Genomic DNA, 14,136 nt, shown 5'->3' with positions numbered 1-14,136 from the left:
TTTTTTATGGTGCAATTCAGTTCAGTTCAAGTATACAGTTCAGTTAACCATATTTTTGAACACCCCTAATTTGTATAGAACTTGATTATGTGGATTCATGTATTTCTATACTTGATTGTGATGAATGTTGTTGTGATGATTGATAACATGATGATTGATGATTATGTGTTGTGTTGACCAAGATATTTTTGAGGTTTTCATAATTGAAATGATTGTGTTTTGATATAACATAATGTAAGCTTTCTATGATGAATTGAAGTCGTTATGACGAGGATGATTATATGGTGATCATATGATGATATTTGTATGATGATGATTATGTGATGGAGAATGTGTGATATGTTAAATAAAGTGATATTAAGCATGCCTTAATGCGCATAGATGCTATGTGAAATATGTGTGGTAATGATGATTTGTGTAATTGAGATAATGATATGATTTGATGAATAAATGAATGGTGATGCCATTTTGATTAGCCGTGGTCGTTGATTTTGTGACGTTAGGCATCATGCATTCATAGCATTTGTAGGACTTCGGTCCAGTGGTGATTTGTAGGACTCCGGTCCAGCGATGTTTGTAGGACCATTGGTCTAGTGATGACCCCCAATCCCATTGTGCCGATTGAGTGTGATGTTGTGAAGTACGCCGATTCCAAGCGGGAATCGATCCTATGGTGGGGATCTTTGGAGACAACGATGACTAAGTCATCAGTGATGTTTTGGTACCACAAGCATGAGTCAATGATGTTGCATTGCATTCTTTGTGACATTGCATGGTTTAATTATGTTTGATTAATTGTGAATTAAATAATGTTTGATTAATTGGAAATTGAATGATATTTGATTAATGGTGAAGTGAATGATGAATCAGATGATGAGTATGATTGAATAATGTGATGAAGTTGTGAATGGATGATTATGTGCAGGTGTGAGTAAATATGTGAAGCATGGGGATATACATGTATCTGTATATGTGTGTGTGTGAGATATTGGATCGAACTCTAGTATGGTCGAAGGGTAGCTTCTTGGTTCGGCAGTTCGACATGGTTAAGCATGACGTCGAAGGTTGCTCGCATGCTGGTGTCGAAGTGTGCATGTTGTAGTCGAAGATGGGTCGAGCATGCAGGTGTCGAAGATGCTAGGGTTGTCAGCATGTTAAATTAGGTTTTAGTGTTTAAACTCTAATTTGTTAAGTTAGCTTGTTTATTAAGTTGGCTTGTGTAATGGGCCTTGTGGAAAAAGCCCATTAGTTAGTATGTTAGGTTTTATTATAAATAGCATACTAATCTCTCATCATTGCTAAGCTGCAAATCCTAATTTAGGGTGAGAGAGGTTACTTGTTATTCTTGTAAACTTGTAATCTTATTTTAAGAGAAAGTGAAAGAATAGCAGTTATAACCAATTCTTGTGTTCTTCTTCTCCTCTCTAATTCCCTATTATACTTTGTTCTTGGTATCGTTTTTCACAACAAACTGGTGCGATGAGCATGGAGAAGATGCCTTCAACAAAGTATGAGATTGAAAAGTTCACCGGAGTGAATGATTTCGGTCTGTGGCACTTGAAGATGAAAGCCCTACTAGTTCAGCAGGGTTGTTTGGAAGCGTTGAAGGGAGAGGCAGCCATGAATGCTGCATTAACGACAGTAGAGAAGACAACTATGATCGAGAAAGCACACAGCGCAATTCTGTTGATCCTTGGTGATATGGTTCTACAACAGGTATCAAAGGAGACGACGGCATCAGGGTTATGGGCGAAACTTGAAAGTTTGTATATGACCAAATCGCTGGTAAATCGACTCTACCTGAAGCAGGCTTTGTATTCATTCAAGATGGTTGAAGATAAAGTGTTGGCTGAGCAGTTGGATATGTTCAACAAGTTGATTCTTGATCTTGAAAATATCGATGTAAAGATTGATGATGAAGATCAAGCGCTGTTACTATTGTGCGCTTTGCCTCGATCACATGCTCACTTCAAAGAAACTCTCTTGTATGGAAGGGAGTACCTGACGTTTGAAGAATTTCAATCAGCCTTGTATTCTAAGGACTTGAATGAACGAAAGGAGCATAAACCTTCGACTATTGGTGAAGGTTTGGCCGTTAAAGGAAAATTCTTGCGAAAGAATGGTAAGTTCGACAAGAAGGGCAAAAGTTAGTCGAAGTCTTACAGTGGCGAAGCATCTGGCATTCAATGCTATCATTGTAAGAAGGAGGGTCACACAAGAAAGGTGTGCCCTGAACGTCTGAAAGATCATGGAGGTAAGGATAATGGCAATGCAGCCATTGTTCAAGATGATTTTGAATCATCTGATGTTCTTATGGTTTCAAGCAGCGACTCGAGAAGAGAGTGGATTATGGATTCAGGTTGCACTTGGCACATGACTCCAAACAAAGACTTGTTCGAGGAATTATGTGATCAAGATGGTGGATCAGTATTGCTGGGAAACAACAAGCTTGCAAGATTGCAGGTGTTGGATCTGTGAGATTCAAGCTCCATGATGAGTCAATAAGGTTGTTGACTGAAGTCAAGTATGTTCCTGATTTGAAGAGAAATCTGCTTTCTCTTGGTGAATTCGACAAGAACGGATATGTTTTCCAAAGAGAGAAAAGTATCCTAAGAGTCATGAAGGGTTCAAAGGGAGTCTTGAGAGGCGTGAAGAAAAAAGGCTTGTATACCCTTGAGGCTGAAGTTGTAAGTGGTTCAACAAATGTTGCATCCACGAAACCATTGTCGAAGACAAAAATATGGCACATGAGATTGGGCCATGTCAGTGAAAGGGGTCTGGTCGAATTAGGGAAACAAAATCTGCTTGGTGGAGACAAAGTCGGAAAGCTGAAGTTTTGTGAACCCTGTGTACTTGGAAAATATTGCAGAGTGAAATTCTACAAAGGCAAACAAAGAACACATGGATCCCTTGACTACATCCATGCTGATCTTTGGGGGCCTGCAAGGTGTGCATCACATTCTGGGGCGAGGTATTTTCTATCCATAGTATATGATTATTCCAGAAAATTATGTGTATTCATCCAGAAGACTAAGGATGAAACTTTTGAGAATTTCAAAAGTTGGAAGACTCTGGTTGAAAATCAGACTGGCAGAAAGGTCAAGAGGTTGAGAACCGACAATGGCCTTGAATTTTGCAATGAGGCATTCGACAGTTTTTGTGCTGCCTCTGGTATTGCAAGGCACATAACTACTACAGGTACTCCACAGCAAAATGGTTTGGCTGAAAGGTTTAATCGAACTATTTTGGAGAGAGTCAGATGTATGTTGACTAGTGCTGGGTTAGAGAAGGTGTTCTGGGCTGAGGCTATTTCGACAGCAACATATCTGATAAACAGATGTCCTTCGACAGCGTTAGATATGAAGACACCTGAAGAAGTTTGGTCGGTACATCCACTAGATCTCGACAAACTGAGAGTATTTGGATGTGTAGCCTATGCTCACATTAGGCAAGACAAGGTCGAACCTAGAGCTCTGAAATGCATGTTCATGGGATACCCTGAAGGAGTCAAAGCTTATAGGCTATGGTGCCTAGATCCAGGTCACAGGAGGTGTATCACCAGTCGAGATGTAGTTTTCAATGAAGCTGAAATGGCTTTTAAGAAAATTGATGATGTTGGTCGAAGTACAGAAACATCTGACGAAGAGCTGGAACTGGTAGAGATTCCTGTTGAGGTGGAGCATGTTGATGCTGAATTGCATATCCCTAAAAGAAGCAGAAGATGCTGAGGAAGTTGAGGAAACTGACGATGACTACCTATTGTCGAGAGATAGGTCGAGAAGAGTCATCAAGGCACCTCAGAGACTTGGGTATGCAGATCTTATAGCTTATGCCTTAATCTCTGCAAGTGAGGTTCTAGACGAAGAACTTAGAGACTACAAGGAAGTTATGAGGAGTCGAAATAAGACTGAATGGCTGAAGGCCATGGATGATGAGATGAAATCTCTTCATGATAATCATACTTGGGAACTGATCAAGAAACCTGATGGGGCAAGGTTAGTCAGCTGTAAATGGATTTTCAAAGTTAAGGAAGGAATTGAAGGAGTGACGTTGAAAAGATACAAGGCAAGGTTAGTAGCAAGGGGTTTCACTCAGAAAGAAGGTGTCGACTTCAATGATGTGTTTTCTCCTGTTGTGAAGCATAGGTCCATTCGAATGTTGCTTGCCATGGTGGCACAGTTCGATCTTGAACTGGAACAGATGGATGTGAAGACTGCGTTCTTGTATGGTGATCTAGATGAAATGATCCTGATGAGGTAACCTGAAGGGTATATCAAAAAGGGGAAGGAAGATTATGTGTGCAAGTTAAAGAGATCTTTGTATGGGCTGAAACAATCTCCTCGACAGTGGAATAGGAGATTCGACAAGTTCATGGCACGCATAAGTTTCATTAGAAGTCAGTTCGACCACTGCGTTTACTTCAGATTTCGACCTGGTAATTCATTTGTTATTTTGTTGCTTTATGTGGATGATATTCTCATAGCAAGCAACAATGTTGAAGATGTAATGAGGGTGAAGGCTGAACTCAATAAGGAGTTCGATATGAAGGATTTGGGAGCTGCTTCCAGGATTCTTGGAATTGACATTCGAAGAGATAGAAAGAAGTCGAAGTTATGCTTATCTCAAGAAGCATATCTACGGAAGATTCTCGAAAAGTTTGGTATGTCGAATTCGAAGCCAGTTGTGACTCCAACAAACCCTCAATTCAAGCTGAGTATTGATCAAAGTCGCAGTACTGATGTCGAAAGAGCCTATATGAATAGCATCCCATATGCTAATATAGTTGGTTCTTTGATGTATGCTATGGTCTGTACTAGACCCGACATAGCATATGCAGTAAGCCTTGTAAGCAGGTACATGGCGAATCCTGGAAAGGCTCACTAGCAAGCATTGAAGTGGATTTTAAGGTACATAAATGGGTCTCTGAATAGGGTCCTAATTTATGGTGGAGCCTTGGGTGAAGATAGTAAAGCAGTAATAGAAGGATATGTCGACTCTGATTATGCAGGTTATATGGATTCCAGAAAATCTATTTCCGGATATGTTTTCACTATGTTTGGCACTGCAATCAGTTGGAAAGCAACACTTCAGAAGGTTGTTGCTCTATCAACCACTGAAGCAGAGTATATTGCCCTAACTAAAGTTGTGAAAGAAGCATTGTGGCTTGAAGGTTTTGCGAAGGAGCTGAAACTTCAAGGTCGATGTATCACTGTTAAATGTGATAGTCAAAGTGCAATACACCTGTTGAAGAATTCAGCCTATCATGAGCGAACTAAGCACATTGATGTGAGGCTGCATTTCTTCAGAGGAGTAATCGAGCGTGGAGAAGTCCAAGTGCTGAAGGTTTTGGCTGAGGATAATGCTGCTGATATGATCACCAAGACATTGTCGAGTTGCAAGTTTTTCCACTATATGCAGTTGATAAAGCTGCATGAAGAAAGCTAGTTTGTTCCCTTGACGTTGTAGAGTTAGGTCCAAGGTGGAGATTTGTGAGATATTGGATCGAAATCTAGTATGGTCAAAGGGTAGCTTCTTGGTTCAACAGTTCGACAGGGTTAAGCATGACGTCGAAGGTTGCTCACATGCTGGTGTCGAAGTGTGCATGTTGTAGTCGAAGATGGGTCGAGCATGCAGGTGTCGAAGATGCTAGGGTTGTTAGCATGTTAAATTAGGTTTTAGTGTTTAAACCCTAATTTGTTAAGTTAGCTTGTTTATTAAGTTGGCTTGTGTAATGGGCCTTGTGGAAAAAGCCCATTAGTTAGTATGTTAGGTTTTATTATAAATAGCATACTAGTCTCTCATCATTACTAAGCTGCAAATCCTAATTTAGGGTGAGAGAGGTTATTTGTTATTCTTGTAAACTTGTAATCTTGTTTTAAGAGAAAGTGAAAGAATAGCAGTTATAACCAATTCTTGTGTTCTTCTTCTCCTCTCTAATTCCTTATTATACTTTATTCTTGGTCTCGTTTTTCACAACAGTGTGATAGTTGATAACTCTGTGCAACAACTATATTTATTACTTATGTCTTTTATAATAATTATGAAATACTCACCCTTTCTGTTTGAATGTTGCCTCCACGTGGGTAATGCGCAGGTAATCAAGTATAGTCTGTTGAAGCTTAGAGGATAGCTTTATGGAGTCTTTTAGCATTTTATTTTGAATAAAGGGAGTCTTGCTCTGATACGTAACATTGGAGTTCTAGATCGATTAATTGTGAACCTTGTGTTTTCTTTGTTATTAGGAGAATTTGTATTACTTTCAAGATTTTTATCTTGTTTTCTGAATCATGGAGTTATAACATGAAGTATGATGATTTTTGCTGAAGTTTGGACTACCTTTCATGATATTTGAATTATTTTATAGAGATGTTCTGAGACTCATTATTTTTGTTGCGAAGTTTGAAAGAATTTGATTGGAAATGCGAAAGATGTTGTTTATGTTTTCAAGTGTTTTTCAACCCGTGTTATGAAGCATGATTGTTTGTTATTTGATGTTCTATAAAGATGTGACACCCTTATGTTTATTTGTTTTATTTTTCGTAAAAATACATGCGAAAATATATGAGGGTTAGAAAGTTGTTACAGGCAAGACTAACCTTTTCTAAGGTGAACCTGGATAAAGTGATTGTGTCATTTTTATATTCATAGCTATCCAGAGTACCATGATATAACCTCTAATGATCGTTCTTGATGGTGCTCACTTTATGGTGTGAGACAAATATAACCCGCCAAGATACAGTCAAGAGCAAGTTTGTATGACTTTGTCATTGGATTACCTTTGGGTGGTATAGTTGAGCACGCACGTGGGAAACCCTTATAGTAGTCTTCAACACTACCCCATTCGATGATATCTAGAAAATGTTGGAGGATTCATGCTTTAAAATGGTTCACATCAAATATCAGAAAGTGTGTACACAAGAATTGTGAAATTAATATGAGTAAGGGTGTAAATAAATTACCTAAAATAGACAGTTGCTTCTTGTCATTGTATCATCTTCCATAAACTACATTAAGTTAACTTAGAATAGAGTTAAATCAAACAAGATTCCCCCTAATTGTACTCATGAATCCAGTCCAAGTTTGTGAAGTATTTAATGTAGACAACTCAACATAGGTCACACTTTTGTCCACAAATATGCTCTTTCCAACTAATAATAGGAAGTCTTTCCTCAATGCACATACTATATGTTTGGAAACATGTGTGTTATCATCCGCAACATCCACATTTGTATTCAGGTGGTTAATATAACTTCCCGATAGGAATGAGAATCTAGTATGACATCCCCTAGTGTCTTCTATCTCGCCTTGGGTTTTTCAGAGATCAGCCCCTAATTGTGTCACCATCAAGTTAATGGCCTCAAATCTACTAATTCTATAGTGATCAAATAATATTCCCATGATTGGGAGATGTAAGAAGCATGATACATCATCAAGAGTGATAGTAATCTCACTGATCAAATGATGAAATGACAACATCTTTGCGTTCCATATCTCAATATATGTCGTTAATAGACCATGATCAATATATATATGTATCCATTCCTACTAAAGTACTTTTGCCCATATAGCTCCAAGAATTCCTGAAACCATGGTTCATCAAGATGCAAAATCTTTGATATCTTCCTACTATGGTTTGTACATTGTAATGTATCATAATACTACAAAAATAAATACATCAACATCATACGGTTCCATCAGTAAAAAAATGTTTAAAAGAGTATTTAAATATTTATGATACCTCAAAGAAACAACCCATATCTTATTGTCCACCACAAAATCCCAATTTGTGACTGCGACTTCATGTGCGTATTGAGGAGTTTGGCTAAGAAATGTATTAGCCCGCATGAAGATAAATCAAGTGAAATGATCAATCATCTTTTGTAATAACAATTCCTCAATCAAGATGTCAAAGAATCTAATTATACATACAATATGTAAACTAATTGATGCTAGGTTCCACTTTCTAATAGACCATATTAAGGAGCGACTGGTCAAATTAAAGCATTACAACTGTCAAGATCAATTGACTGATATCCTCACGAAATCAATAAATCTCGAGTCATTTATTGGATTAATGGAAAGCTTAGAATGAGTGATTGAATTAAAGCATTGCAACTCTCAAAATCAAATGACTGGTATCCTAACGAATCATCAAAGCTCAAGTCCTTTATTGGATAAATAGAGGGCTTATGAATGAAAAAATGTCTGATACTACATGATTTCTCGTAATAGAAATCGAAGTAAAGGAGAATTTGTTGTATAAGTGTTGGGTTACAGTTTTGAATAAGTTTGACATTACTTAAGATACAAGTAATGTCCATAGCACTTGTTTCATTGTGTATATAAAGCTATTGCATTACTTGAATTAAATGAGTGTAAATATTGATCTAAAATATAATCACAGACAATATTTAATTATATATTAATGTCATAAATCAACAATTTAAAAAGAAAGTCATTGTGATCAGTATTTTAAAAATCGTATCGGATCGGCCTGTCAGACCGGAACTGGTCAGGTAACCAGTCTGGTTTAAATGTTGGATCAAATATGTCATTGAATTAGTGTAAACCGCTAAAACTAGAAAAATCGGCGATTTACCTAAATCGGGGTTTAAGTGCATTTTTAATTTTTTTAATTTTAAAACATGACTATTTTAATGAAAAATTAAAATAAAAAATAAAAATGAAATAAAAATAGAAAATATAAATAAAGAAGCTGTAGATGCGATTTATTTTGTTGCAGATAGTTTTGATATTGAAGAAAGAGATCCAACATCGAAATAATTTTTCTTTTCTTAAAATTAAATTTAATAGACAATGGAGTTATTTTGTTAGAAATTATTCAATTAATTATGTTACGATTAAATTTTATTTGCAATTATACTTTGTAATTTTGTATTTTTTTTTTATGTGTGATACTGTTTACCCAGAAATTTGGTAAACAAACGCTAGTTTCTTTTTAAAGGTTACTTTGCGGAATCAACTAGTAAATCCCAGGACTTATTGTTACGTTCTTGTTTTGTATGACTTTGACTTGCATTAAATGCATATAACTCGAAAGTAAATAAAAGGAGTAACGTAGAATTTAAAGCTTGACTAAAATAAATGCGCTAAAAGAAAGCAGTAAATGTATGTAAAAGACAGACTGAAATATTAAAATGATTGCATAATAATTAATTTGGTACACATACATACATTCCCAGAAAATTACACTCGTTTCTCATTGCACGTGCAGAGATTGAGTATTGTCTTTTGTGATGTAGAAATGCGGACCCCTAAACTACTGACATTTATTTGCTTAAATAGAAATCCTAAAATAAACTGCCCTAACGGTCAACTATTCATATGTCCACGTATTCCAGACGATAAAACTGCCAACAACCATCTTCCTTCTTAAGCCTTGGGCCTTCGACTTCGACTCCATCACAAACTCACAACCCTTTTTATTTTGCTAAGTGTTTCCAAAAGGCTTCTTCAGTCGAGAGCATATTACACTGTCGAACGTCTTCGACCAAGACTTAATTTTTCCTTATTTTTGTAAAGTCAAAAACTAGAAATGGAAGGTCGAAATCTTTTGGTAACAGATACCTATTTTAAAATTTGAATTTAAATTATGAATTTGGAAATTTGGGTCTAAGTTCAGATACTTAGACACACTTTCGTCAGACGAGTAAACTTCCTCTGCTCTATAACATGGAGCAACATTCGCCAAATGTTGGTCGAAATGCTTTCGACTCACTTTATTAATATCAGCCTTATAGTAGCTCTGATCAGCCTCCACATTTTCTACAATCCCATCTGGTCTCCAAATGGCTACTCTTTGATGCAACGTTGATGGGACTGCCCCGACTCCATGGATCCATTCTCGACCTAACAACAATTTAAAATTAGCTTGAGATGCAATCATCATGAAAATGGTTGACCTGGTAGTCGAACCCATAGCCAGATCAACTTGTATCACCCCAAGTATACTACTATTTTTTCCTTTGTAGTTAGACAGGATCATATTATGGGGCCTCAAATCTTTGTCTGTCTTTCCTATCTTTTGAAGTAATGAATGGGGCATCAAGTTCACCGCAGCCCCACCACCGACAAACACCTTATTAATTGGGACTCCGTTAATCTTTGCTCTTATAAATAATGGCTCAAGATGATACATCATTCCATGATCTGGCTTTTCAAACACAACCTTCTGTTCTTCAACCATGCCATTGCCCATCACATAATAGCATACATGCATTTCATTCACGTTTTCGTCTTGGACAAAGTCTTCACCAGTTTCAGATACTTCTGAAATCCTGTCATATTTTGCAGGGAGTACTGAGACGATTCCACAGTCGATCAACAACTCATCTGACTCAGCATCAAAATTATCATCCACTAACTCTTCATCTGACAGCGGAGAGTATTCAATTTATTTCCAAGCGTTGTTACTTGGAGTATTCTCCACAGCTTTCTTCCCCAAAATTACACCTAAAGACAAACGTTCATTCTCCATTCTAGTTTGCTCTTCAGTCAGCTTCCTATAAAAAGGTTTTGGTCGATACCCGTCGAAGCTTAATTGAACTGGTGTCGATTCTTCCTTCTTATTTTTCTGATTTCTTTGGTAGCGTCTCCATTGGGTCCTTGTCATAGGATTTTTCCCTTTGTAATTTGGAGATATATACACTTTTCTCTTTCACCCATTGGCATTTTTGGAATCCTCAACACTGGCTCCAGAATCTTGAACTTTCCATTCCGGACGTCTCCCTCCTTGAAAGTTAACAGGCTTAACCCATTTTCCCTGAGGTACATCAGAAGGAGGACGAAAGGTCCTAGGTTTCTCAAATTTCTTCCTATAATTATCATTCATGAGAACACTGCTTTCAGCTTCGAACAAAAATTGATGATTCTGACTTTGAAGAGGGTCGAACCCGACTTTCTTAGTAGCATCCGCATAACATCACACCTTGGACACAAACCTACCTGAGAATTATTCCTGTGACATCTTTCAAGAAATGTCAACAGACTCTCAGTTGGCTTGGGATAGACCAAGCCCAACACCTTGCCATTAACAGCAATATTATTTTCTTTGTCAAAACCTTCAGTAGTTTCGACCATCATAACATCTAACACCTCTGTGTAATTGGCTTCTCCAACCAACAAAGGATCTTCATCAACCTGCATCGATGATTTTGTTTTCTCACCAAATTGAAGTCTGCCTTCCTTCAAAGCTTTTTGCACCAGATCCTTGAAAAGTACACATTGAGATGTTTTATGCCCTTAAAAATTATGAAACTTACAAAATCCTCTTTTCTTTTTTGTTCTAAAGGAGGATTTTTAAGTCCTGGAGGCACTATGATTTGCATCAGTAACTAACAAATCAAATATCTCATCACATTTCGTTATGTCGAACGTATATGTTTTATCAAACTTCTCATTCTTACATGATTCTCATTGAATCCTTCTTAGCACTATTGCTCCAATTTCATTCTTTCAGTTAATCTATAACTACATCTCTGCTAATCACTATTTGCCTATTCATAGAATTAAACAACTTGCAACCACCCGTTGAATAATAACCAATTAGGATTATTTGGCTTGATTTGTCATCAAGCTTCCTACTCAATTGGCCAGGTACATGTCTATGTGCAATAGACCTAATTACCTCAAGTAACTTAGACATGGCTTCAAAAAAAATTATCTTTGTCTTCATAACAAAAGTATAATGAATTCTCCATTTTCATTATTCTTCACAAAAAAAACCGTGGTCTATTGATTTCTTTGTGAAATTATGTTACGTCATGAAGAGATCAAACTTCTCGTATCTCAAGATGTTTCAAACCATAAAGACTTTTCTTGGTTTAGCAAGCCCTTCAGGTTGTTCCATATAATTTATTTCCTTTAGGTTTCCATATAAGAATGATGTTTTGAAATCAAGTTGTTATATCTCTAAGTGAAGGTTTGCATCTAAACTAATCATTTCTCTAATAAATGTCATGTTTACCAATGGTGATAATTTTTCTTCAAAATCAATGTCTTTCTTTTAATGTCACCCATTCATGATAATTCTTGTTTTGTACCCAGATTTAGGTTATTCTCTTCAAATTTGAGTTTGAACACCCACTTGTTTTTCAATGCCTTTTGTTCTTTCTGGTAAATTTACTAAGTCATATGTCTAGTTCACCTTTAAGGATTATATTTCTACTTCCATAGCTTGCAACCACTTCTCTTTATTGTTTGTCTCAATGGCTTCCATAAAGCTTCGAGGTTCCCCTTCATCACTGAGATTTACAAGTTCACACGAGAAGTGATTTTTTATGGTTCTTGTTCTATCTCAACATCCTCTACAATATGATCTTCTTTCATTGTATGGATTTGAACTATCTGATCAAGCTTCACCATCCAATTTTGTTGTGTTGACTATCACAATCATTATTCATTTGAGGACTCCCTCCCCCTTGAATTGTGTATGACAAATGTCTCTATTTTCTTAGATTGAATTTCATGGAATGATCTTTATAAAATATCACACCTCTTCTTCAATTGATCTTTTTATTTGCATGATCATATAATCTAAAGCCAATTTCATATCTTGCTGAGCCAAGGTATATGCAGTCCCTTGTCTTAGCATCTAGTTTTTCTCTTTAATCTTTTCGAACATAGACAAATTCCCTGCTCCCAAAGAATCTCAAATAACCGCACAAGGCATTATTTCAATACCATACCTCGATCAATACTTCTCCATTTAAAGGTATTAAAGGGGAAAATTTATCAAATCAAATACAATTCTAATTACTTCACCCTAAAAATGATTTCAGAAGTTTTGCTTGAGAAAGTATGCTTCTGACTTTCTGTACAATTGTTTGGTTCATTCTATCACATAATCCATTCATTTTAGGATTCTTAGGAGGAAATTTTTTATATCTTATCCTATGAATTTTAAAGTAGGCTTTAATTGTTCTTATATAATATCCTCAATCGTCACTCCTTAAACATTTTAATTTTCTTTTAGATGCACATTCTACAGAGGCATAAAACTCTTTAAAAACTCGAATATCTAGAATAGTTTATCTTCAATGATTACACTCGCCTTCTTAAAGTGGTAATCAATTAAGTTTACAAAGTATTGTGCACCACCAATGAATCTTTCAGATGTTAAGCAAACATATGAATGAACAAGGTCTATAATATGTTTTCTTCTTCTTGCATCATCGGATCTTTGAAAAGACACTCTATGTTATTTTCCTACAAAACAATCTTCACAAGATTCAAGTGGTTGAACTTTGATTTTCTTTTACAAAGAACCGAAGATTGATATTTATTATTTGTCCAAGTTTGGGGTATTGGTTTTAGAACATTTATGTATTTTATTGATATATTTATTATTTGCATTCTCAAGTAAAGAAAAATAATGAAAGTTTGAGTATTCTTTTTTTACATATTTATAATATATAGCGAAGGTCAAAACCCCCCACAAATTGGCTAAAAAAACCCCGCAAATCAGCCGCATTTTTTGTAGTGAAAGTAGGCCTAAGAAAGCGCTTTTCTGGAAAAAGTGCTGCTATAGGGGGTGCTACGAGAGCGCTTTTCTGAAAAAAGCGCTGCTATAGGGGGTGCTACGAGAGCGCTTTTCTGGAAAAAGCGCTACTATAGGGGAGGCTACGAGATCGCTTTTGGCTAAAAAAAGCGTTGTGGAGACCTACAACAGCGCTTTTAAGCACTGTGAAAGGCCAAAAAAAGCGATGTGAAAACCCTTGTACGACGTAGTGTCGAACTCGTGTATCAAAATATATTTGTTAAGATCATTCACCACTAAGCCATTGTGTTTCATGCTATCTTTTGTGAACCACTTATTTATTATATAGAAGTTTAGGCCTACTTTTTTTGCATTTAAGACCTATTAAAAGGCTCGAAAATTTGAGGCCTAAGGCGATTGCCTCGCTTGTCTAGGGCTTGGGCTGGCACTGATCGTTGCATAAGTTTGTTGTTTGACAATTTTGAATAAGCTTGACATTACTAGAGATGCAAGTAATGCCCATAACACTTATTTCAAAATGGATCTATAAAATAGAGTACAATGAAAGAGGAAAAATGAAGAAGCACAAATCAAAATTAGTGACAAATTGATAATCTCAAAATATGATATTGGTTAGA

Source organism: Vicia villosa, linkage group LG6 (genome assembly GCF_029867415.1).
Source record: "Vicia villosa cultivar HV-30 ecotype Madison, WI linkage group LG6, Vvil1.0, whole genome shotgun sequence".
NCBI lineage: Eukaryota > Viridiplantae > Streptophyta > Magnoliopsida > Fabales > Fabaceae > Vicia > Vicia villosa.
Note: the sequence above shows the minus strand (reverse complement) of the source record.